Below are 26,601 nucleotides of genomic sequence, written 5' to 3'. Positions count from 1 at the left end.
ACAAAGTCCCGCACTACGAACTACTACAGAAAATGAGCAACATTGGAGTTGGAGGCTCTTTCCTAGAAATAATCTCAGACTATCTCAGCAACAGGAAAAAATTTGTTCGTGCTGACAATTTCTCATCAGAAACTTTAGAAATAACAAGTGACGTACCACAAGGATCGTTGATTGGTCCATTATTCTTCTGCAACTTCATAAATGATCTTCCTGAAGTATTAAAATTTAGTGACCCATATATCTTTGCAGACGACCTAAAATACTAGCAGTGAATGTAGACACATAGGACATCCAGTAGGACCTAAAAAGTGTTGAAAACTGGGTAGACAAAAACAAAATGAGTCTGGCACTAGACAAATGTTTTAAAGTCGATTTTAGAGGAAATCAACACGAATTCCTTCTTTGTGAAACAGCAGTGGAAAGCTCGAATGTGATAAAGGATCTAGAAATACATGTGTCCAAACATTTAACATGGACAACCCATATTGACTCAAGAATGTCGAAAGCGAATGAAACGTTCTATTGCATCCGCAAAAACTTAGAATTCAAAGAATGCGTTAAAATTGTAAATTCAAACAAACGTTTTCGCACATTTTGTGCATCTTCAGGTTTTAAAAATTCTAAACTATCTGTACAAAATGATCAAAGATCATAAAAAGTGTCACACACATCATTACTTCAAAATTTTAAACATTCAACCAATCAAAACCTTACAAATATTACTGAAATTATGTAACAACTATTATGTAACATTTTAAAACATTTTGTCACAAATTTCTGAGAGTTTTCTTCATTTTTATTTTCACGTTTTCGTTTTGTGGCTAATTTTTATGCTAACATGTAAGTTGTTTCAAAATTTTGTTATTTTAGCCAGAATTTTTCGATTCTGGAACTATAGCCCTAGTGTCAGCTCCCTACTTCTAAACTCGTCGCGCGTGTTAATTGCCAGTCTCTCTTTCCTAATGTGCAGGCCTCTAATGTAAGTAACTTGATGCTGCTGGACGCCTGGTCGATTATTTTCCAATTCAACTCAGACTTACTACGCTAAATACCACACTGCCTTATATGCTGTCCAACTGGGGTATCCTATTTTCGGTGTTCCTCAATACTTGTGGTGAGATGTCGAACCGTCTGGCCAACATAGATGGATTTGCACCCACAACATTCAAGTCTGTACACCACTTTTGATTTCAGTTCACTGGAAAAGGAGGATTTTAGAGAGGGCATACAAGTTTTCAATTTACTCGTCCTGAATATTATCAGCGCATTGGTGATATCGCGCACTTTTTTTGCTAATGTTTGACTGTGATTCCCCCTATATTGGACCATCGAGATGGGTGGTGAATCACTGCTATAATCACAGGGCTTCTTTTTCTCAGCCATGTTCTTTTTGTTTTTGCCCTCGCTGATGATCTTTTCAAGGGCATGGGATGCTACCCGCGACGACCAACTTTCTGGATATTGGTTATCCAACCACTGCTCACGGTTGATTTTCATGGCTTTATCATATTTTTCCCATGTTGACGTACTGCGGAAAACCCGGCGAACAGTTCCTTCAATCACACTTCTCTTGTACTGAAGGGGAGCGCAGCTTCTAAAATTGAGTATGGTACCTGTATCTGTTGGTTTTTGATACCACCCACAGCTAATTTTCCTGCTTTTGTCAATACTAATTTGTAAATCCAAAAATGCCAAAGTTCCGTTTGTGTTTGATGTCTCTATTGTGAACTGTAAATTTGGATGTAGTAAGTTTGCAGCCCGTAGCAGTTTTTCAGGATCACCCTTCACTGTTCTCACTATATCATCAACGTATTGGAGAAACAATTTAGATTGTTGCCCTGACTTATTTTTCTCCCTTATTGCGATGCATTTTCTGCAGTACCAGACGGTTTCACTTATATTTCGATACTCATCATCTGATATATCACCGCATTTTACGTGATACCAGTTCAAACAGCATTCACATTCTACACCTTTTGACCTGTACGTGACTTTCTTATTGCACTCCGGGACATATTCCGTGAAGATCTTTCTCGGGCAAAAACATTTCGGGAATATCCCTTGATAGTGCAGTTTCGTACTGCTTCAGCCAAAGATTTGCTGAAATAACGGCAAGAGATGCCCCCATTGCCAAACCACCTTTCTGAACGTAACATGTTTCATTGCACTTGAAATGGACTTGACTAACTGCCATGTTCAACAGTCTCTTCATGCTTTTCCTAGCAATTGATGGTGGTTCATCTTGCTCATACAGTTTTCTCAGAGCTATGTCTATCGCTTCTTTCAGTAAAACATTGGTGTACAAACTCATCACATCTAGAGATATCAAGTTTTCATTGGGCTCAAGATTAGTGCTCTCTAAGATTTCTCTTGCATCTAGTGAGTTGGTTTCGATGTTTTCGCCCTCAATTTTCTCGAAAAATTTAGCAAGAACCTTGTTCAAGTTATAATAAGAGCTACCAGGCAAGGAGAGGACCGGTCTTAATGGGGTATTCAGTTTATGCACTTTGGCCAACCCATAAAGCCTGGCGGGCTGCCCACCAGTAGACCTCATCCTTGTGTAGAGACTCTCTCTTATTTCATCTTTTTTCCTCATAGCCAACAACTCCTTATTGATGTCTCTTTCTATCTTCAAAACAATCGCATCACTTGTTCCTTTACTTTTGCTGAATTGATTTGAATCTAATGTATCCGACAACCTGTTCTCGTAGATGTCCTTTCTCATTACACAAAAACCCACATCTTTGTCAAACATTACCGCAACTAATCCATTGCTCTTCAGATACTTTCGGGCCTTCTCAACGCCTTTGTCAGATGGTGTTTGTTTCGCCCTCTTAGCATAGGCTTTTGCCGCAGCTTCGATCTCACAAAGGGCCTCCCCGGGGACTTTACAATTTTTGAGATCCGGTAGAAAGATGTCAATGTCGGCGAGAAAGTACTTTGGCCCTAATGCCAACACTTGTTGTACCCAATTTGGTAATTCAACATCATCAAGAGCTCTTACCGAACCCTCACCTTGCTTCCCTAGAGGTCGGTCTTACCTTTCTGATAGTTTCATTAGCTTCTTCTGATGGGTCTCTTTGACTGTTGTTGTTTGTCTTTGTCCCCTAAGACTTAAATATTTAATTACCGAAGGCCAAAACTTCTCATCTACAACCCTCTGCACTGCGCCTCTCGCCCTTTCTAGTTTGACTTCAACGTTTTTCTCATCTGTCCTTGCCTTGTTTATCTCCGTTCTTAGAAGTTTTGTCTGAAAACTGTGTACTACTTGGTTCGAAAACATCCATTTTCCGGTACCCTGAACCTCAAAAAATCAGGTATAATGTCGTTTTCTAGACAAACTCTCTTGACAAACTCTCACTAAATTAGAATTCTAAGTCAAAATGCGCATGAAACTTGGTCTGTACAAATCCTTATTACTTCCTGTTCTAACGTATGGTCTAATTATTAGCAATATCTCAAGAAACGACTTAGGGAGATTAGAACGGTTCCAAAAGAAAGTCTTAAAGTGGATCACGGGAAACGATTCTGACTATACAGAGCAGCTGAGATTGTTAAACATCCTGCCTCTTGCGTTGTTTCTCCAGTTGAACGATTTACTGATGCATTTACTGGCGAAATTCATGCATGAAGAAAACAATCCCATTAAGCTCCCGGCAAAAATTGAAAATCCAAGAAGAACGAAAGAACGAAATAAAAGCTCAATAAAAGAACGAAACAAATTATTTTTGACAAACATTGTTCAACCGCTTCTCTACAAAAATCATTTTTTCATTTGACTTCTAAAAAATTGAATTCACTGCCCATAATTTTGCGCAATTTAGAAAAATTGAGAACAGAATTCAAGAAAAAATTGAAAGAATTTTACGTGAATGAATTGAGAAACAATCCAATATGTACAAATACAAATACGTGGCGTGATTTCCGTTTTTGCTACATCTATATGTTTTAATTTAGTTTAATTTTCCAGACATTTTTTGAAAGAGAATCTGTGTATACTCTGTATATACGCTGCAGGTTTGGACTATCTATAAAATCGTTTGTAAAGTTTTGATACCAGCTCGTTCTTAACTCTTAAAACTGATGTTTTTTTTAGTATCCGTAACTTCATATATTTTAATCAACCAATTTCTGAACTGTAACCGAACTTGTTTTGTTTTGTTTGGTTTTGTTTATTGCTTGTTTTCTGATGTTGTGTTTTTGTTTGATGTAACCAATGAATTTTAACCAAGTTTATTATTTGGACTTTGCTATACTGATGCCTCGGCTTTTTACTGTATAGTAATTCAGGTATTCTTTCTTCTTCTTCTTCTTCAAGAAATTTTCAACCTAAACAAGACCAGAACTGAAAAAGCTAGAGGAGAGTATACATTCAGGACGTGCCGTCTAATTTTCCGACTAAATCAAAATTGAATTTCGAGAAATGCGAGGCTTAAAGCGAAGATTGATACAGATGATGTGGAAGTTTTTCGACGATCAATTCTCAGAACAAAACAAGTGCACATGGTCCCTCTTCTGTGACTGCAACATGTGCCGCAATAACTGGACAAAATTTTGAGAACTTTGGGGATATCATCCCATCAGTATCCTACTGTAAATTCACAACAACAACAACAACAACAATTGTCAGTTCACGTCACGCCAAAAACATCCTCAGCAAAGCACGCTCGGAGATGATTCGTGCTGTGATTTTTTACCGGTTTTTTCATCAAATTGTGCCACACACCCAGTTGAAGCTTTTGGGCTTGAGAATCCCTTTGTAAACACTTTGCCAGGTTTTTCTGCAGCTTCACAGTGTTTGGTTTCAAAGAGCGACTTGGAATTGGCAATAGCTTGGTCAAAAAGTTTTGTTTGTAGTTTGAGTGTTCCAAAGCGTGATGAATTGAGTTGGCCATGTATTTGAAGAACAATTGGAATCTAAAATGGTAGAAAAAAACTCAAAAAACGAAGGAAAAACCTATTAGCAGGTTTGATTTTCATCCCATGAAGGTGGGATTAGATTTTTTTCGATCAAATAAAAACAATGCGAATTTTTTCCCATTTTTTTGTCAATGCTTACCGACTAAATCAAAATTGAATTTCGAGAAAAGCGAGGCTTAAAGCCTAATTGTTTTGATAAACTTATTAAATAGATTTGTTATGTTTGATGTTTGTGCCTGTATGTGGAGCGCCCTCTGAGGGATTTTAGAGACAGGTCTGTCAAGTGGCTTTCTGTGGGGAGGTGGGAATCTGGAACTGGCTTGAGGAGTCTGGTGGTGCGCCGCTGGACCTACTGAGCTCGGGTGAGATTGTTCCTTGTTTTTTGATTTTTATAATTCGATTTTAAATTTTAAATTAAATTAGTTGTCTTTTTTTTTATTTGCTGATTTGTAAAATTCCCACTAACCGCTTATCATGGGTTAGTTCAGTCCCCTAAAGTCCAGTCAAAATCCTTTTTTTTACCTTTAAGCTGCGTCAAGATGAGGAAAAACAACAAAGAGTGTACAAGCAAAGATTGCTTAAAACCTTCAGGACTGATAAATTGGATTAGATGTGATTGTTGTTCTAGTTGGTATCATATCAGTTGTGTAAATATTTCTCTTAGCGACTCTAAGAAAACCCAATGGTTTCAGTGTCCTTTATGCGTTGATGTAAAATCTGTTAATAAAGCAACAATAGGTAATGATTTAGTGCTAGACAATTATGTTAATACAGCCATCTCAAATGTCCGAGTACTCAAGAGAGTACCAAAAGACTCGCGTGTTCCCTTGGCGGAAAGTCTGTCGGACAAAATAAATGTTATCGTCTACAATGTAGAAGATGTTACAAAATGGCTAATTTTTTTAACGTCTTTCTTGTTTTTTGGAGCAACCCAAAAGAAGTGGACGCAAACAGACCACAAGCATGAGTTCTTTGATTAATAAAAAAATTCGAGCAAATGACGTCACTTCCAAAACCCCATCCCCAAGTTTCAAGCCCGCCTCTGAGTGACCTCGAGCAGAGAATAAAGTTAATAAGTAGTAAGTTTGATGAAGGAAATGTAAAGGGAGGAAAAAGGCTTGCTACTTCGGATGACAAAATAGCTCCTTTTTTAACTGATAACTATCAAAAAATGTTGTCTAAGCACCCGCAGCGAGCCAAATTTGCAGCTCCAAATCCAGAAAAGTTGGACAGTTTTTTCGTAACCAATTTCGACCTATACAAAGCGATAATGTCCTTTCCAAACGGATCAGCAGCAGGTCCTGATAAAATAGTTCCTCAAATTTTTAAAGATCTTGTTAGTAAGTCGAATGGCAGTGCAGGACTTAATTTTCTGAAATCGCTTACCAAGCTGATAAACCTCATTGGAGATGGCAAAATACCCGTACCACTAAGACCTTTTTTTTGGCGCAAAGCTTATCGCCCTCATAAATATAGACGGAGGGTTGAGACCGATTGCCATAGGCAACACGCTGAGACGTATCGCGTCTAAATGCGCTGGAAGCAAGGCCCTCTCCGAGCGACAAAATTTTTTCGGAAACGTACAGGTAGGATGCGGTACCAAAAGAGGAGCAGAAATAGCTGCGCACTCGTTTCGAAACCTAATGGAACGCGACGACAATCCAAAATGCACTGTTCTTTTAAAACTCGATTTTAAGAATGCCTTTAACTCTTTAAACAGAGAAACAATGCTGAATCATGTTTATTCAAATCGCCCGGAATTGTATAATTACACCCATTGCGCGTATGGTAAACCTAGTTACCTTTTTAACGGAAGCTCTGTCATAATGTCAGAAGACGGACCCCTTTTTTGCGGAAATAATTCAGAAACTAGTCAAACAGTTGGAGTCGAAAATTAACATCTGGTATTTAGATGATGGCAATTGAGCCGACGACTATAAGGTAGTACTCCGAAACCTGAAAAACATTCTGAAATAGGAACAAACTTACGGCCTATGCTTGAACACTGAGAAGTGCGAACTTTGTTTTTTGGGACCGACTACGGGTACACGGTATAACTCAATTTTAACACAATTTCTAAAAAAAAATGCCCCAAAATAAAAAATAAAAAAAAGAACTCCTCATTTTAGGATCTTCAATCAACGAACTTTGCCGAAAAGAATTGCTCCACGAAAAAATTAAGGAGTTTGAAAAAATCTCAGATGTCACTGACAAACTAGACGCACATTATAGTTTTACCTGAAAAATTGCTTTAGCATGCCAAAACTCTATATTTTTGCGTACGAGCCTTTGTTTTTTGCGAAATGATTTTTTGGAACGCTACGACAAACTCTAAGAAACTCGTTATGCAATGTCATTAAAGTGAAAACGGATGATAACCAGTTTTTACAAGCAGTTCTACCGGCAGCCAAAGGTGGCTTGGGCGTTTCTTCTGCTCGTCTACTCGCTCTTCCCGCTTTCTTAGCCTCAGCAGTAGGAGCAAAAAAATTGCCTTGAGCGAAATCTTTAACTTGGAGCATGTGGATGAAAATTATGGTGACGCGCTTAAACGATGGTTTGAACTTGAAAAAATTGAAATGGCCCCGGAAAATGAAATCCAAAAAAATTGGACAGAGTCAATTTTTGACAGCAAGATGGCAGACTTGATTTTACGACCGTGCAAAAATTTAAGGTTAAAACTGTCAAACCAACAACTCAGAAATGCGATAGGACTTCGATTAGGATAAAAAATATGCGAACGGCATGAATGCGTGTGCGGAAAAGACATTACCGAGGATGGTTGGCATGGTCTTTCTTGCCTCAAAAGTGCAGGGAGATTCTCTAGGCATTCAAACCTGAATGCCCTTTAAAGCAGAGTCTATCATCTACTCACATTCCGTCTGTTTTAGAACCACGACACCTCTACAGGACCGATCAGAAGCGACCAGACGGTTTTACGCTCGTTCCATGGGCTGATGGTAAGCAGCTCTTGTGGGATGTAACGGTAGTAGACACCTTAGCTCCTTGTAGGATTAATGCGGGGTCTTTTTGTAACCCTGGTACGGCTGCCGCTGAAGCGGAAGAGCGAAAAATTGACAAGTTTAAAGATCTTGTAAATGATGGATATCTTTTTCAACCGCTAGCTTTTAAAATTCAGGGCGCGGCCGGCCCCAGCACAGAAGTTTTTTTGAGCAAACTTTGTAAGAACCTAAGCATATGCACTGAGGAACTCAGAGCAGGCAGCTTTTTAAAACAGAGAATCTTCCTGGCAATACAGATTGCGAACGCCGCTTGCGTACTCGGAACAATAAATGACAAAATAACTTTCGACGAAATTTTTTACTTGTAACATTTGTATATTATATTATCTCGTGTCGAGTTGCGTGTTCTTATTGAAGAAACGTAACCCGTATCGATTTTAATTGAAAAGGACCTAAACACTTGTCATCTTCTTTTATCATTATCACTTCCATATCTAAAAAATTCCAAGGATTTTGACTGGAATACATGATGAAGGGACTCATGACTGTAACCTCGGTTACTATGATACTTTTGACCTTCTAAACAAAAAAAAAACTTAAGGTTTAAAAAGCTAACTAAGTTTCTGAATTTTCTTACTGCTTAAAAGACTAACAGAACTTTCGCCCCCTTTTTTTTAATCCTAAGGATTCAAAGACTAGCAAATTTTTTCAAATGTCTGAAAATTCGAAAATCATTACAAAATTGTCCAACATTTTTTTCGCGAACAATAATCGCTCTATTTTGTAACATATTAAGCAAATAATGCGAAAAAAAAATCCCGTCAAACTATTTGAGAGCTTTGTTTTAATCCTATTTTTCTAAACCTTCAATTTTGATTGGAGTTCTAATGTTAGCTAGTATGTCAGTTTTCAATAAATTTTGATATGCTAATCAAAGTTTTTGAATTTTGAACAATAGTTTAGTAGTAGTAGTAGTAGTAGTGTAGGCTTTAGGATTTCTCCATGGGTTTTGAACCCTCGTTTATAAGTTCATAATTTTTCCCGGTGGGTTGCAGTTTCCACACCAGCAAAGAATTCTCCACATACACAAGTTGTTTTCTGCAAAATTTCTGTTTAAGAATTTCCAAAACGTGTTTGTTATAGATATTTTCAGGCTGTCATAATCTTGATTTTCGAAGTCCACAATTTGGCTAAAGTAGTTGTATAGCGTATTAGAACGTATATAATAATTTTCATTTGACTTTTTCAGTCTCGTTGCATGAACAGCAATCTCACCACGTGTTGCTTGTCTCGTTCGTGATTCGTTTTTATGAATAATTGTATTCAAATCAATGTCATGTTTATTTTTTAGTAGTGAAACTAAGTACAATATGTCGTGTAATTCAAAGTACATTGAGAGTGGAAGGAGCTTTAAAAATTTCAGTCTTTCAGTATAACTCATTTTGAAGTTATTTGTAATCCAAGATGTCGCTCGTTTTTGTACTCTTTCTAGTTGTCTTAATTCTGCTTTGTTCGGATACCATGTTTGCGATGCATAGCTTATGATTGGTACAATGTATCCGCAGTATAAGTTTAATTTTGACTTAAATGATGTTTTTTTCGAGATATTTCGTTTGATTTTGTAAAAAGCTCCCATTGCTTTTGATATGCGATTTTCAGCATTTACTGACCACGAAAGGTTGTCACACATTAAAATACCTAAGTCTTTTTGGGTCTTTGCGGTATCAACATTTGTATTAAATAGTGTAACTTCCATTTTCCCTTTGAGGTTTAACAAATTACATTTATCTTCATTCAGCGGCATTTTATTTTCTTTGCACCATTTTTCAACATTTGCCGTGTCTTTTTGCAGATGAATTTCTTCAGTAGACAAGATCTTCATATCGTCACAATAGCCAAAACAATCTGAATTCTCAATGCATTTGGGAAAGTCGTTAATGAATATGATAAAAAGTAGAGGGCCAAGAATTGAGCCCTGTGGTACACCGCTAGTTACTTCTTTCAGAGTTGATGAACTTTTATTGATTTTCACAAACTGCATTCTATCTGTTAGATAGTCTTGTATTATGTCTTGTATTTGAATGCTTAGACCTATGTTCCGTAGTTTGGCGACTAGGATACTATGAGGAACTTTATCAAACGCTTTAGAAAAATCTAGATAAAGGACTGATAGTGTTTGAACATTTTTGTCATCGTAGAGTTCATTTACTTTGCTCAAAAATTGTACCATTTGTAGTACTGCTGACCTTTTTTGCCGGAAGCCGTATTGTGCGTTTTCCAGGAAAGGTTGAACTTTGGGGTATATATTATCAAAGATAATTTTTTCGAAGACCTTCGAGGCGGAGCATAAGAGGCTAATTGGGCGGTAGCACTCGACTGACGCCTTGTTCTTTTCTTTAAAAATTGGGGCCACTTGACTTGTTTTCCAGTAGGTCGGGAAGAGCCGCTTGTTAATGAATGTGCGGAAGAGAAGATTTTGACAGAGTTTCAGAAAGATTTTTTAGGATTATATTACCTATACCATCAAAACCTGACGCTTTATTTGTTAAAAGATTTTTGAGAATGTATTGGATTTTGGTTTCTTCAATGTGTATTTGTGTACAGATTTCTTCTGTAGGAGAACAGTTTGTATTTCGTGCGAGAGGGTTAGGAATTGATTCCTTTTGATATACACTGATGAAAAATTCGTTAAAAAATGTAGCTTTTTGGGTGTCATCTCTTGTGGATTTTTCCTTGTAGAACATTTTTTGGGGATATTTCCTGGAACTACTTATTTTGTTCAAGTATTTTTGCAGGTCACTGAATCGTCTACTGCTTGTTACTGTTTCTTCGTAAATTGCTTGATCTTCAGTCAATGCTATTTGAAGATTTTTTTCCAGTTTTTTGTGTTTTAGGATAATGCTTAAATTAGGTTTGTTTTGCCGATCGATACGCCGTTTTAAGGTTTGTACTCTTTTTAGCATGTGAGACGTACTTGGCTTCACCCATGGGGGGAGAGTTGATCTGTGTGATGTAACCTTGGGTACATTGTTCTTTATTTTGTCCCATAACCATGCATACCACTGACGAAGGAGCTCATTTACATTACTGTAACAATACGGTATGAAAGGTTTGTCTTTTATTTCTTGATTTATTATCTTCCAATCGGCTCTGTTAAACGCCAGACTTTCATCTTTGTTTATTTCTTTGATACTGGCTTCCATGTTAATTGTTGCAGAGTAAGCATAATGATCTGAGCAAGAAACTTTGTCGATGCTGTATGCGTTTGTTGCTGAATGGTTCGTGTGCCAGTTGAGTATTACTCCAGGGTTGTTTGTTAATAAAACATCAAGCTGCTTTTTTTTGGAGTCGAATAATTGTTCATAGTCAAGTTCAATGAGCTTTTTTAACACTGCATTTTCATATTTGTCCTTTGAGTGCATCATTTTCCAATGAGTGTATTCAAAATTCATATCTCCCGTAATCGACACTGCGTTACAGTTGTGTTGTATTTGTAATTTTGTTAGGTTTTTGAACAAACTGATGAAGTTTTGTTGTTTCCATTGGTATTTACTGTTTTTCGGGGGATTATAAACACAGCAGAGTATTTGATGATGCCCAGTTTCACCTGTTAGTTTGGCCACTATGCATTCTTCATTTTCTATTTGAGCATCAATTTCTTCGTAATGCACATTTTCTTTTATCGCCATGAGTACGCCTCCGTGATTGGTTTTTAAAGTGGAGTTTTTTCTATCTTTGCGAATTATATTAAAACCAGCCAAATGCAGAGCTTTATCTGGTATTTCCTTTACCAGCCATGTCTCTGTGAGACATAGTATATCGTAGTCTGTTTGTAAAATCGCATTTGAAAGAGCTATTCTTCTGTTGATGTCTAAAATACTTCTGACATTTAGGCATAACATTTTTAAATACTTGGCAGTAGGTAGTCAATTGCTTTCTTCGACTTTTTTCCAATTTCCACTTTCTTCGTCATATTGGTAAAGGACAAGGTCCCTTAGCCTTAGGTTTTTAGCTGATACTCCAGTTTCTATCACCTTTACCATCAAAACCTGACGCTTTATTTGTTAAAAGATTTTTGAGAATGTATTGGATTTTGGTTTCTTCAATGTGTATTTGTGTACAGATTTCTTCTGTAGGAGAACAGTTTGTATTTCGTGCGAGAGGGTTAGGAATTGATTCCTTTTGATATACACTGATGAAAAATTCGTTAAAAAATGTAGCTTTTTGGGTGTCATCTCTTGTGGATTTTTCCTTGTAGAACATTTTTTGGGGATATTTCCTGGAACTACTTATTTTTTTTGTTCAAGTATTTTTGCAGGTCACTGAATCGTCTACTGCTTGTTACTGTTTCTTCGTAAATTGCTCGATCTTCAGTCAATGCTATTTGAAGATTTTTTTCCAGTTTTTTGTGTTTTAGGATAATGCTTAAATTAGGTTTGTTTTGCCGATCGATACGCCGTTTTAAGGTTTGTACTCTTTTTAGCTTGTGAGACGTACTTGGCTTCACCCATGGGGGGAGAGTTGATCTGTGTGATGTAACCTTGGGTACATTGTTCTTTATTTTGTCCCATAACCATGCATACCACTGACGAAGGAGCTCATTTACATTACTGTAACAATACGGTATGAAAGGTTTGTCTTTTATTTCTTGATTTATTATCTTCCAATCGGCTCTGTTAAACGCCAGACTTTCATCTTTGTTTATTTCTTTGATACTGGCTTCCATGTTAATTGTTGCAGAGTAAGCATAATGATCTGAGCAAGAAACTTTGTCGATGCTGTATGCGTTTGTTGCTGAATGGTCCGTGTGCCAGTTCAGTATTACTCCAGGGTTGTTTGTTAATAAAACATCAAGCTGCTTTTTTTTGGAGTCGAATAATTGTTCATAGTCAAGTTCAATGAGCTTTTTTAACACTGCATTTTCATATTTGTCCTTTGAGTGCATCCTTTTCCAATGAGTGTATTAAAAATTTATATCTCCCGTAATCGACACTGCGTTACAGTTGTGTTGTATTTGTAATTTTGTTAGGTTTTTGAACAAACTGATGAACTTTTGTTGTTTCCATTGGTATTTACTGTTTTTCGGGGAATTATAAACACAGCAGAGTATTTGATGATGCCCAGTTTCACCTGTTAGTTTGGCCACTATGCATTCTTCATTTTCTATTTGAGCATCAATTTCTTCGTAATGCACATTTTCTTTTATCGCCATGAGTACGCCTCCGTGATTGGTTTTTAAGTGGAGTTTTTTCTATCTTTGCGAATTATATTAAAACCAGCCAAATGCAGAGCTTTATCTGGTATTTCCTTTACCAGCCATGTCTCTGTGAGACATAGTATATCGTAGTCTGTTTGTAAAATGGCATTTGAAAGAGCTATTCTTCTGTTGATGTCTAAAATACTTCTGACATTTAGGCATAACATTTTTAAATACTTGGCAGTAGGTAGTCAATTGCTTTCTTCGACTTTTTTCCAATTTCCACTTTCTTCGTCATATTGGTAAAGGACAAGGTCCCTTAGCCTTAGGTTTTTAGCTGATACTCCAGTTTCTATCATTGTTCGTCTTTTCATAAGAAGTTTGTTCTCAATCAGAAGTTCACTTGGGCTGAGCTCTTTTGACACAAAGACAGTTTTGTCGTAGTTTTTCAATTTTGCCAAGGACATTAGTATCAGTCGTTTTTGCCATTCATTTGAAACATTTACAACTATTGTGCGTGGCCTTTTTCCTTCTTCGTATTTTCCTAAACGTTTTAAATCTGTGATTTTTGCTTCAACTGTTAAGAACGCAAACAGTTTGTTCACCTCTTCCAAGTCGTGTTCGTGTCTATCTCTTGAACTTTTTGAGCCCAGTTCAAGCAGTCCTCTTATCCGGATTCCGTTATAGCTTGATTCTGGTTTCTTTAAGGCAGGTTGCTTTGGCTCATTTCTGTTTTGTGGTTTTTTGCTTGTTTCATCTATCTTTTGCTTAAGTGAATCTATCTCTTGTTTAAAAGTAGAGAATTGTTCGGCGATTTCATTTAGTTTTGTTTCAGCAATGGATGGACGGGTTTGCATCAAATCGTTGATCATCGACTCTTTCCTATTGTTTCCAACACAACAGTTACAGAGCAGGAGGACGTTCTGGCTGATCTCCGAAATTCCCAGGATGGCAGTTTCAGATATTCCAGTGCATGTTTTTGTCATGTGCATAACATCGCCACAGGCAATGCAATTAAAGATTTGACTTTTGTTTGTGATCGGCTTTTTGCATGTTTTACAAGATTTCTCAGATGCTTGCGATACGCTAGCATTTCTGCGTCTTTCTTCTGAGCCCATATTGCTCAAAAAAAAATCTTCTCAGAACTGACACTCCAAGGTATAAAACCTCAGGAGAAAACCAGACTAGAGAAGACTTATTGAGTTTTTTGATTCCCTTGGACTGATACTCCAAGGTATAAAAACCTCAGGAGAGAATAGTCTCAAGAAAATCAGACTCACCAGAATTAGTGCGATGAGGATTGGGCTGCTTGTTTTTTCTTTGCTGCTGCTCTCTTTGATTTGGTGGGCCGTACTCTGGATTTTGATCTTTGCTGAAGTACTAGTGAACGAAGGTTGTGACGTTTCGAAAAAACTTTGTTGAGCAACTTCAGCTCAAGAGACGGAGGGGGGTGTAGTTTAGAGAGGGCAACAACTGTATCAATGTCGTTTTGTTTTTATTTAGGAAGAAGTCGTTTTATCGCGTCGATGATAAGAGGTTTCGTCTTCCGTAACTTTTCAAAAATGTGAGGGGTACCGTCTCGACGAATGTATATGATCGCAGCTATTTGATGCTGAAAATTCGTGATGATTTCAGTTAACTGCTCCGGGGAACACTTCGTATTAAAGTTTTTGGGATGTTTTGTGATACTATTGTTTATCACGTCGTGCCAGAGAATGATTTCTCTGGATTTTAGGGAACCGTTTCTAAGTAACCACTGCAATTTCTTGAGTTTACTCACGTTGTTTGGGTTGAGGCTTAGTCCCGATTTTGCAAAAGTGAATCTTCGATACTTTACCCTTAGATCGTAGGGTAGGTAGTCAAGGGTCCTTCTGAGTGAGCTTGCTCCAACTACAATCATGTGATCCACCAACCTGTGTCCACCCACTAGTGTCCACGAGCGGTAGCAGAGGTAAATGAATCCAGTCAAAGTAATTTGAAGTAAATGCAGGGGACCACCACGGCTGTCCCAGTATATCAACAATTTATCTATTTAATAAGTTTATCACAACAATTAGGCTAATTTTAGTGTTAGCTCCGTGCCTCTAAAGTCATCGCAAGTGTTGATTCCTGGCTTCTCCTTCCTGGTATGCAGAACTTCGTAGAGCTTCTATGAAAAATTCTGTCAATTAATTCCGGAGTACCTAATGTATGAGAACATAAGGTACAGAATTACGGTGAATAAGACCCACATGAACAAACATGAAAAACGCTCAGAAAGATAAGATAGTCCGTTGGGCAAAAAATGTGATAGTTTAGTAAAAGCTTAAGAGGTCATTTTTGCCACAGCGGGTGCAAGAAGTTCTATCCCTGGAATCCAAACACACGGTTCGGAATAAGTTCAACGATATACGCTTTTTGACAGGAGAGAAATAAGTGAAGCGGTAGCTCATGCCTACGCGAAGCAACTGAAACGGACAGTATCTGTTTGGAGAGCAAAAAACTCAAAAACATTGCTCTCAACCCTTCGAAGCGCTCTCTTAGCACAATCCTTTGGTGTGCTCCTCCACTGTGTCCGGTTTCATCTCTCCCTGGGAATTCAAAAGACCACTTGAGCAAAACATAGGTCAAGTTTTTGATGAGAATGAGGGAGCGATCATCAAAACAAACTCACAAGAAGCAAAAGAAACTATTGAGAATGTAGAATAGGACTACGATGAGTGCATAATTTCCTTATATATGATAAGTATCCTCACTAAGGTTTCATTCATAGAAACTATTTACATAGCACTCATAAAATTTTGCGAGTAAGGAAAATCTCCGGACCTTGCATGCAATACATTGAAGAGATTGCTAATTTTAGAAGTAGGCCAAGTTCATTTTATGTGCAATGATTTGTGGTACACGGAGCCTGCCTGATGAATTGGATACGGGAGTCTCTTTTGCAGTCATTAGGCAGCATTTCGGATTTGCAAAGCAATGGAAAATCTCTGCGTAAACAAAAACGAGGAAGCGCGAGGGTCGAAAGAAGTCGCCACCTTCTTTCAATATCACGAAATAAGATCTCCACGAAACCTTTTAACATCGACTCTACATAACATAGGAGGTCCCAGAACTGAAGGGATGTAAAATGATAAAAGCGATTCATCGACAAATGAAAAGTTCACTTTTTAAAAGCTCTTGAAAATTCAATTCAACAAAGAAATAGAAATAGCAACGAACAGTTGATGTGGTGGATCGGCGAATCAGTTCGTTGACGAGTAGTGGGTCCGGATCGCTGTTGAACGTCTCGATAATAGCAGCTATATTTCCCATCTGCGCAGCCACTCCCAAACGTTTTCTAAGATACTCTGTTGCTCTCTTCTCTTCAGTGGCCAGATATGTCCGTTTACCCAAGTCATTTACGAAGCCGAGAGTGCTAGGACAATTTGCTTAACATGGAATGTCTCGCAAATGTTCCCACACATCGAGAGCACGAAATGCTATGCAAACCTGACGAATCCACTTGTTTTCAGCAAACGCAAGTATGCTCAACACAAATGGGAGCTCCTAATCGAAGACTGGCGGAAACGCGAAGCTGTGTATTAGTCATTTTCAAGCCAACAGACTGACCGGGAAGGGCATTCAACCATGCGGTAGCAGTAATGCCTTCGTAGAGAACAATATCTTCTGTCCATTCCTACCAGGGGTGCCTCAGAGTTGTGACGATAGAACCTTGAAGACCGATGGAATGAAAGCGGCCGAAAAGACTTGTTCGCTCAAGCTAGAGCCCATGGGTATAAGAATAGCCATGAATAAAGAACTGCAACCAGTGGCAGAAGGCAGGAAGCGCGAGTCGGAGAGCAGATAATAAACCAAGGTCACCCATGGAGCTGAGAAGCAAAGACAGAGGCTGACGTTGAGGCACTGGGACGTTTACAAAATTGACATGATACCAGTTCCAACAACAATCACATCTAATCCAATTTGAAAGTCTTTGAGATTTTAAGCATTTGCTTGCACGTTCCTCGTTGTTTTCCTCATCTTAAACTTTTGACAAAAAGGCAAAGAAGGAAAACTGACTACACTCAAGGGAACCGAATTAACCCATGATAAAAGGGTAGATGGAATTTTATAGATGAAAAAAAAAAACTAAATAATGGAAGCCCAGGAACCTACTCGACAGACCTGTCTGTAAAATCTTTATAAGGGCGCTCGACAAATATCAATTATATCACATTTATTCTATATATCATTTAATTGAGTGAGATGTTTCCAGGCATGTTTAGGAAGTTTTTATATGACATATTTAAGAATGTTACGCTATCTCAACATGTTTCAGCTGCAGCCTGTGTTTACATACTTATGCTGTGCAAATAGATTGAAAAGCTAATGGTAGCCTGAGGGTTTTCATCAAGCATCAGGTTGTTTGCCTAATTGCTTAGTTTACATTTAAGCATGCATGTTTGAACTAAATGATGCTTTGAAATGTTTTATTTCTATTTTTATATATCAATTTTAATCCGGGTTATTTGAGCATTTCCTTTGATGCCTGATAATACTCTTTGGATAATTTACTCCGTTTTGGGCTATACTTTCTATTAATGCTACTCTTGATTTTGGGCTTCAGTTTTTTTTTGAAAGCTGAAGCCCCATCTTGAATTTGTTCAGTTTACTGCTGCATGGTTTCAGTTGGTTGTCTGGCTTCTGAAAAGCCTTCATCCTGCTCTGTGGATGTTATGGAGGCTATAGAGACATGGCATAATTAAAAGCATTAACCGTAAAGTGAACAAGCTCAAGAAAATTAAATGAACCGGCTACGAGTGCCTACGATTAGCGAGTTTTCGGGACAAGTTAAATTCGATAGAGAAATTTTGGCAGAAAAATAATTGATTTTACCAGTTACAGGTATGTTTACTTGAAAGGATGGGTCCACGAAAGGTGATGTGCTGTTAGAGGTCGTCAATGGTAGACTTCTGTTTAAAGCGTTTAAAATTAATGTTATATATGCAATTTATTATTTTCAATTTTTTAATTGTTTGATTTTCAGTATCAAAGTTTGGGACATATAGTTGTATTTTTGTTTCCGCCTCAAGTTATTTGTTAAACTTTCTTTTGATCATAAAATAATTTTTATTCAAAATCATCTATTTGATTAAATATATTTCAAATGTTTGTCGTGCTTATAGTTTAAGGCTTGCAATAAGCATTTAGAATGCAGTCAATTTTGTATTGGGACGCTAGTCTATCTATTATGTTCATCACAACAATAAACTGTTTTTGTTCCGACATTTCGAAAAATTGGGAGGAACTTTGTGCTCGGGTGTATTTTTTTTGTTCCAAACAGTAAAAATAGGCAGGAACTTTGTATTGGGGAGTGTTTTAGTTTTTTCCCTCGCAAATTTTCCCTCCCTTGCAGTAAGATAAAGTTTCCCGGTGTCGAGAAAAACCAGTATTAAATTCTTGAAGTCTAATTTCGAGCGAATAAGGTGAGCAATCAGGCTTATTTTGTTTTTCAAAAATGTTTAACGCTAATAATCATCGTAGTGCGTAATATATCATAATAAAGCGCTCTCCGCCCTGTTTCGGTTAATGTTAAAATTTGAAAACTTTGTCCCAATGTCGAGAAAAAACGGTTGGAAATTGAGTTTTAGTCTAATTTCGAGTGAGTAACACAAGCAAGCAGGCTGATTGTAGAAGAATAATCATTGTCATTTTAGGAAACAAACTCTTCAAAAACAACTAAAAATTCTCCAAAAAAAAATTGAAAAAAGGTTTGAATTTAGATTTTTTATTCACGATTTTCGTTTTTCTTGTCATTTTTCTACAAAACTGTTTTCCAATTGGCTTATTTTTATATGACTGTCGAATATGCCCAAGTTCTATTTTTTTCAGATCTTTTTATCACATCGCGGCGAAAAAAAATGACCTAATTTGAAAACACTTATTTTTGTATATTCTTAAGAATATAATGGGAACATTTCTTTGTGTTACTTGCTTAGTAACCGACTATCCTTGGTAATATTTCAGAAAGAGCCAACGGTTAAACTGATGGAAAGATCTCATGGAAAACCTTTATTTTGTTTTGTTCACTGAATCAACTCTTAAAGCTCATATTATATTTTCAAATGTCATTGAACAACTCAAATAAAATAATTAGAGATACATTTGTTCTTATTAAACTACCTTCATTTGACTCTGAATATTTTTTAAAATTCCGCTGTTTAAGCCTTTTTCGCTGTTTATAATATATTGGTTTGACTAAGGTATGATCTGGTAACCTAATAAGACCAATATTTCAGATCAATGACAGAATTCAAAGATGTCGTAAGCAACTTAATTGAGTCCCAAAATGGCCTTTTTGTTTCAATATTAGACGAAGGTCAGATTGATTCAACACCTTTCATTTGCAGTATTTGTAGTCTAGTTTCAAAATTGAAGCAGCCCATGAATTTTTGCTGCATCGCGCATCCAGCGTCGTATTATCAATCGAAACTGACAAAACTTGGCGTGCAACTAGATTTGATGAATTTCATTGATGTACTGAGCTGTTACGATTATTTTGAAGATGACGTGTTTGCAAAAGTACTGCAAGGAACGAAAATCGACGGAGTTTTCTTCTGTGACAACATCATGAATCTGATGACATTGTCTTTCAATAGCAAGTAATCTTAAAATACGCTCGAAATTAGTAAACGATGCAAGAGCTACCAGTGTTCAATTAAGCAAAAATATGCTTTTAATGAGAAAAGTGTGTGCACTTAGATGTTCAGCTTTTTTGACATTTTTTCATGACTTGTTTTAATCATTCTAGTCTTTTGATTTTGTTGTAGCTACATCGATCTCTGTTTTGAAATAGAGAGATCGTTTATGTTTGAGAGATCAAGGGAGAGAGAGTTACGGAAATATTGTTCGTGTCTGATCATGTTGTTTTTGTCTCGTTCAATCTATCACTGCAGTTCCCCACGGTCTCTAGCACAAAACCGGCGTAGAACGGGAACCACCTTTTCCAGTGATGTCGTCTTTGGGCTGGTGTCGGCATCTTCCCTATAGCACACTAAAGAGGGAGGTTTTGATGTGGTTATGAATCCCGTTATAGGGGCCAAGTTATTCGCGCGGAGAACCGAGTAAAACTCCATACCCGGTTCAAGCTGGCAGTTTTTATTAATGGGTAGAACTGAGAATAACTCACGTTATGTGGGGTCACGTGAAAAGCTGCAGATGTTTGGCAGCTTCTTCTGGATTCTCCCATAAGCTTTCGATGGTCAGCGAGGTTTGGTATGTCGGCAGTTATATAGATTTTCGGTCGTGTGTGGTCCTATATAGCAACTTGGGCAGACGTTGGGTATAATCTTGCTTAGCCTGTGGTGGTAGCTGACGATGAGTTGAATATCCGGATGGCAATTGTGACTGTGTAGATCGAGTTTTCCGGTCAAATTTGCTTTCATTTGGTATAAAACTCGAGGTATTCTACCGAGTAGCTTGGAATTTTCGTTAATAAACTTTTGTTCTTCTGTTATGTGTAATTTTTTTGATCCCGTTAACGTATTCAAGCTTTGAGATATTATCCCGGTTTGCGATAAGTCAATTTTCAATGTCAGGTTTGCACTTACGTTCGAGAGTCGAGTCGCTCTGATGTGCCGATTGAAAACCTTTGTTGTGAAGTGTGGTTGTCACATCTATGCTGCTGGTAGCTCCCGAGAAGAAACGTTACGAAGCATTTCTTTAGTTTCTAACCGGTAGAATTTTTGACACTTATGACAATCTTTTACAAGCATCTCGTTTTTGTTCTTAGAGCGTTGTTTTGCTTTATTTGTATTTGTTGCCAGTTGGTGTAACTAAGTTTAGGGTCCAAATTGGAGCTGCGTAGTTCAGGACACTCCGTCTATTTGCCTTGTATGTGACGATGAGTGGTTTTTTTGCAGCAACTTCAAGTAATGCCAGCAAATTTTAAAATACATTTTTTCTTTTTTTTGCAGACAAATTTTTGTTTGTCACATATTATTTGTTTATGGAATTATGGAATTAAATTCATTGCTCCAAGTTGAGAATATTGATGTTGTGGACTTGATAGATTTCTGCTTGTTAACCAGGTGCTGAGGCTGTTAAGGTATGGGTTGTTACTGTCTGCTAAGTCGTTAATATTTGGCCCTGGTGTTGTGAGGGTTATATTTTCTGCCTAAGTAGTCACTTTGATGTTATCATTCTCGGTAGAGGCATTTTTAAATAAGACCGGGTATAGCACAGCACCTTGTGGGACACCTTGTATCATCTTCCTGCGCTAGGATTTAGTGTCTCTTAATTCTAAATAAGTATGTCTACCTCTTAGTTAGGCAAGAATCAATATTTTGGTTTATAAGAAAGAATCGAGATGGCGATGTCGTTGAGCAGATGGTGGTGGTCAACATCATCACAGACTGCCGTTTAGTCTAGGACGACCATTAGTGTTCGTTGAAAAGGTTTGGCCTGGTTCAGACCAGCTTTTTTGTAGAATGAGATACAGTTAAGGGCAGTAGTTGTCGAGCTTTCTTTTCTATACCCATGTTTGTGTTCCTGAAAGTTTACATTTAAGTTAAGTTCGGGTATAAGTAGACGCTCGATGAGTTTTGTCACAGGAGAGCAATGAAATCGGTCGGTTTTTCTTATCTTGTTCGGGATGTTAACCGGGTTTAGCCAGTGGTAGTACGCTTCCCACTTTCCAGTTTTCAGGCATGGTGCATTGCTCATTGAGATGCTTATCAGCTCACTGAGGTATATAATAACTTGCTTTCAAATGAAATGAAAGTGAGACAGAGCGATGTTATTAAGTCCAACCGCTTTGCTTATCTTACTGAATTTTATTGCATCTACTACCATTTAAACTGAAATTTTTTACTTCTGTAGATTTAATTGTTTGATCTTACGAATACCTGCCCTTTTTTCCTTTTTGTTCTTGTTTGGGTGTAGAGTGAACTGTTTGGTGTGCAGGGAACTGTTGATTTTTGTGTTTTGGATGAGTTCGTTGTCAAAGATAATATGCGTGTTTCTTGGAGTTTTGGCATTTGTTTTTGATGAAACTTCAACCCTGGACCAGAGCTTACGTGTTGCCCATTGACGATCAGCATTGCCAAGAATTTCATTCCATTTTACTGCATTTTTGAGAAATTTGTCTGGATGCCGCGCCGCGAATTTTTTTCCGGAAAGTTTTCTCGCCTTTTTTTTTAGTTGATTTGGGTAGAGCTAATTTTCGAAACGTTTTTGCTTTCTCCTTACAAAAACTTTTCCAGTCCTCTTTTTTGAAGTTGATGTATGTTCTTACTTGCCTTAATGATTTGAGTTTCACAGGTTTTTTTAGGGTTATGGCTGAATTGTCTGATCCCAGCATGCAGTCGCAGTACCAATTGGTGGACATGGTCGAGTTTGATGTTGTTAGGCGGTTGTTAAGTGAACTTGCGGTGTTTGTTTTTCTTGTTCGTCGATCAAAATGTCGTTCGGAGATTCACAAAGCGCTATGTGCATTGAAATCGCCCCATATAAATGTTCTGTGTTTGTTAGGTGCTGGTTTGACGCAGTAATACCGGGACTACAGCTTGATTGAGGTGGGATGTAGATGATAAAAAAGTGTTTTAACAATTTTTTTCATCTATATCCCACACAAGTGTTGCAACAAGTTGATGACATGTTTGATTGCTTGTTTTTCCATATGGAGGTCGTTGTGTGATACTTTAAGTGTCTGATAGTTTATGTAGTCTTTAATAATAACTCCTATCCGCCTCCTTTAACTTGTAGTATCCTAAGTCGGTGTTCATGTTTTGGTGGTGTGGGTTTTTAGTTGGTGGTGTCGAAGGGGTTGATTTTACAGTAGTCTTAATTCTCATAGTAAAACTGCTTGACCATTGTTTGATCCGAAGTGGCACCAGAAACTGTTTGTTAGGGACAAATTTATTGTGACAGATACTGCAGTTATGTGGACCAGGGCTTAGGTCGATTCCGCTGCGGAATAATTGGGTGAGAACTAGACGGCCGGCCAGAACCAAGTACATGAGCAGGTAGACTGGTTTTGGCTGCTCATTGTTCGAAAATACATGTCTTGTTTCTTTTTTTGTTCTCTCGACTCTCCTGTTTTTTCTTCGTCTTCCCCTTTTTCTCTTTCATTTCTTTCTCTCTCTCTCTCGCAACACTCTCTCCTTTTCTCACTTTGGCTCTCGACACGAGACCGATGTAGAATGATTGGAAGTTGGGCACCACCCTGTTAGGCGATGTGTGTTCTAGCCGCGTAGAGGCATCCATTCCCTGGACTTTGTCCTTTGATTGACTTACATAACGAACGCTGGTATGGCCCTATCCAGCTTGTGAACGGAACGTAACTACACGGGAGGGCCCCTTTAACATTTTAGTTTTTTGAAAACAAGTTAATGAAAAAAGCAAAGGTGAAACATTTGACAAATTTAAATAAATCAATCCTTAAACTTTGTTTTTCGTTAATATGCGTAATGTAACAAGAGACTCAAGAGGAATAGAGGCGAATGAATGTCGACGAGCACTGTCTTTGTTTGGGAAGTAATGAATCAAGTTTGCCAAAACCACGTAGAAGTTGCTCAGACGTTCAATTGATGAATTAGTTTTTGAACGCTTAGAACGATAAAATCATGTCGCTTGATACATCTAGACAAAAACCCGGGATTCAGATTTGCGAGATTCTAAGGAAGTTATTAGGCAGCACTTTTACCCATTTTCAGACGGAGGACTTTTAGTTACTTAATCTAACTACCGACTGTGCCTCGGATAAAAATACGCTACTGATTACACAATCCTAACTCTTCGCAAGGATTTGATGCCATTTTTCTAATTGATAAAGAAAACGCAGTTAACTTTCGCAATCGAAATGTAGTAAGAAAAAATATTATCGAAAAGGTTTGTGTATCAATAATTACGGCTATCAAAAAAACTGCAAATAATTTTGCCAATAGGAAATTGTTGCTTTCCAAATAATTTTAAAAATAATTCAAACCACAAACGTTCGTTGAGTACAGAATTGCTGTTCTGCATTTAATTCGAAACTGTCACGACAACTAGCTAATTCGAAAATCGGTACGCTAATGATTGGAACGCAGTACCTGTGATATATTTAAATGCGGGCTTCTTTATCTCGCCATCATCAAGTTTTTTCAACGTAATTTTTTTGCATATTTAACAAACGAATTTTTTCACCTTTAAGCTATATCGTATATTGCAATGGTTAAGATTCATTTTTTTCAATGGTTAAAATTCATTTTTTTCTTGAAAATTTGGAGTTCCCAACTCTGTAGTGGAGGCTCTACAAGTATTCTCAGGTTATCAGGGGTTGCGAATTGTGGCTTCAAATATGACTGCTCAAATCTTATTAGTTATCGAGATATGACGTTTTTTGTGATTTTTTTCAAATTTTTCCTGAAAACTTTTCCTAACCCTTTACTTTGAAATTCCTAACCCTTTACTTGGGAGCTTCCAAAGTATTCGCAGACGCTGCGAACCTTGCATTCAAATACGACTGCTCAAGTTTTTTCGAGATATGAAGTTTATTATACGGTTTTTGAAGTTTTGGTTTTCGAAAATTTAAATTTGAAAAATTTCTCAATTTGAAAGTCCTAACCCTATAGTTGGGTTTTGTGACAGTACTCCATGAGTTGCAAATCTTACGTTCAAATGCGACTGCTCTTTGTTTTACGTTTCCGAAATACGTTTTGTTTACGTTTTCTGAATTAAAAAAACTTGAATAAAAAATTTTTCAAAATTTGAAACTACCAACTCTGTAATTGGGTGCTGTCAAGGTACACTCAAAGGATGCATATCTTATTTTTATTTTATGCGGTTTTTCTGAGTTGTTGAAAATTCGTAGCACCTGAGGTGCGTTACGCGCTAGTTAAAATTGAAAGATCTGCAAAAACTTTAAGAATACTCAGATAACTTTAAGAACTAAACAATGAACCTCATTAGAACTGAAATCAGCTTTGCACTCCAACAATCAACAAGAGTGTTTCATGCTCAAGGGGTTGATAGTCACCAAAATGACTGCCTGAAGTGATGATTCATTCAGTGCTAAATTACTGTGAGAGTAGCTAAGATGATATGCAAAATTGATGACCATAAATTAAAAACCGATAAATTTGATTTTAAGTCTAAAAGGCGCCATGACTTGATATAATCAATCTTTTTTTTCGGATAATTTTACATAAAGATGTTATGGCCTTATTCTGTTTGTGCCCTGACCGTAACTTCCTTAAATTCCTTTTTTGTAACCAGATCTACTCAGTTATCTCAATGTTAGCTTTATATCCGACAAAGGCTTGCGATTTACGGTGTTAATTTTTTTTAGCAATTAGGATATGGTTTTCGATTTTATTGCTCGTTTTTTTTCTTTCTCAGACCAAGTTAACTCAATTTACAGCGAATGTTTTCCAAACCAAAAGTGAAAACGGCGCCAGAACAAACAAAATGTGAATGGTATGTAGATTTCAACTATTTCTCAGTGAAAAAAAATTATCAAAAAGTGCTTCCCTCATAAACGGTTCTTGAAAACGTGTTATGCCTAGCAGCGTAGAGGATACATTATTTCATGTTGAATGTGTTTCAGTAAGCTCCGGAAGTTCATAGTGCAAATAAGTGCTATGTCCGATTTAGTTGTAGTGGGATGCTCACGTGATCCTATTTTCCCCGATTTTGGGAAATTCTTAGAGTTTTTGAAATCGAGAAGTGACTCGGTCATTGAACTTTTCACGATGAGCGGAAGCACGGCTGCAGTTGGCGTCGATGGTAAAATGAGCATCCGTTCGTGTACAGTTTCAGATGACGAAGTTAAAGCGCAGCCAGTTGAGAAGGAACTGCTTTATAAAGTTGTCGATAGAACTGTTCTAGTTTATCCGCTGGGTTTTGTTTGAGTGACCAGTAAATTATAATTAAAGGATGAAAGAACTAAGAATTAACGTTTATATGGTCTGTTTTCTAATCAAGAGACACCACATCATCTCAACAATGGAAAAGTATTCATCTGCCAATTTGAGGTCTATGAGGTAGTTTGTTCTCACACTTAAATTGCAGTCCTATTAATCACGCTCAAATTCGATTGGATTTTTACATTTACATTAAACTCAGTAGCTAAACATAGCTTTTAACAAATTTCTCAGAGAATTTATTATATTTCTGATAAAATTCTGGCCTGCAAATTTAAACTAAATCGAAATACTTCTTTGAATGTGTTTTTTCAGTTTGTGTTCGACATTGTGTTTATTTTTCTCTGATTGTTGTAAATTGTTGTTAAATGAAAAAGTGCTTTCAATCAAGCTCTTGAAATAAGGCAAAAATAAAATTTTCCGAAAAAGTGCAATTATTTTGCATTGCTTTTTGTCAGGTCAAATGCAGTTTTGAAAATTCGATTGCAATTTTCGAGCCATATTACTGTCTCAAGGTCAAAATTATTTCAAAAATTTAAGGCGTTTCCGATGAATTTGTTAAAAGCTATAGAAGGCCCATTGCGATCTCCAATTCAGTTTTTAACAAGATAATTGGACAACGTCTTAAATGTCTGAAATATAGCTTTTAACGAGTTTA

The 26,601-nt window shown here is 37.2% G+C and overlaps 1 protein-coding gene and 1 long non-coding RNA gene across 3 annotated transcripts in view; one reads left to right on the top strand and one right to left on the bottom strand.

The window, feature by feature from the left end:
• The window catches only part of LOC134846947 (WD repeat-containing protein 49-like), a 232,270-nt gene extending 217,141 nt beyond the window's left edge, over window positions 1-15,129 (bottom strand). For both annotated transcript variants that reach the window (XM_063864388.1, XM_063864390.1), the window contains exon 1: window positions 15,108-15,129. The gene's annotated coding sequence lies outside the window, so the exon portion shown is untranslated. The remainder of the gene's footprint in view (window positions 1-15,107) is intronic.
• Window positions 15,130-19,341: 4,212 nt separating this feature from the next.
• LOC134845833 (uncharacterized) lies at window positions 19,342-25,987 on the top strand. The gene is made up of 2 exons (XR_010162764.1): window positions 19,342-19,700; window positions 25,628-25,987. It is a non-coding gene; the product is annotated as an uncharacterized LOC134845833 (long non-coding RNA).
• Window positions 25,988-26,601: the final 614 nt, after the last annotated feature.

This window comes from Symsagittifera roscoffensis, chromosome 5, assembly GCF_963678635.1.
Source record: "Symsagittifera roscoffensis chromosome 5, txSymRosc1.1, whole genome shotgun sequence".
Taxonomy (NCBI): domain Eukaryota; kingdom Metazoa; phylum Xenacoelomorpha; order Acoela; family Convolutidae; genus Symsagittifera; species Symsagittifera roscoffensis.
This window is presented reverse-complemented; position numbering and strand designations above follow the sequence as displayed.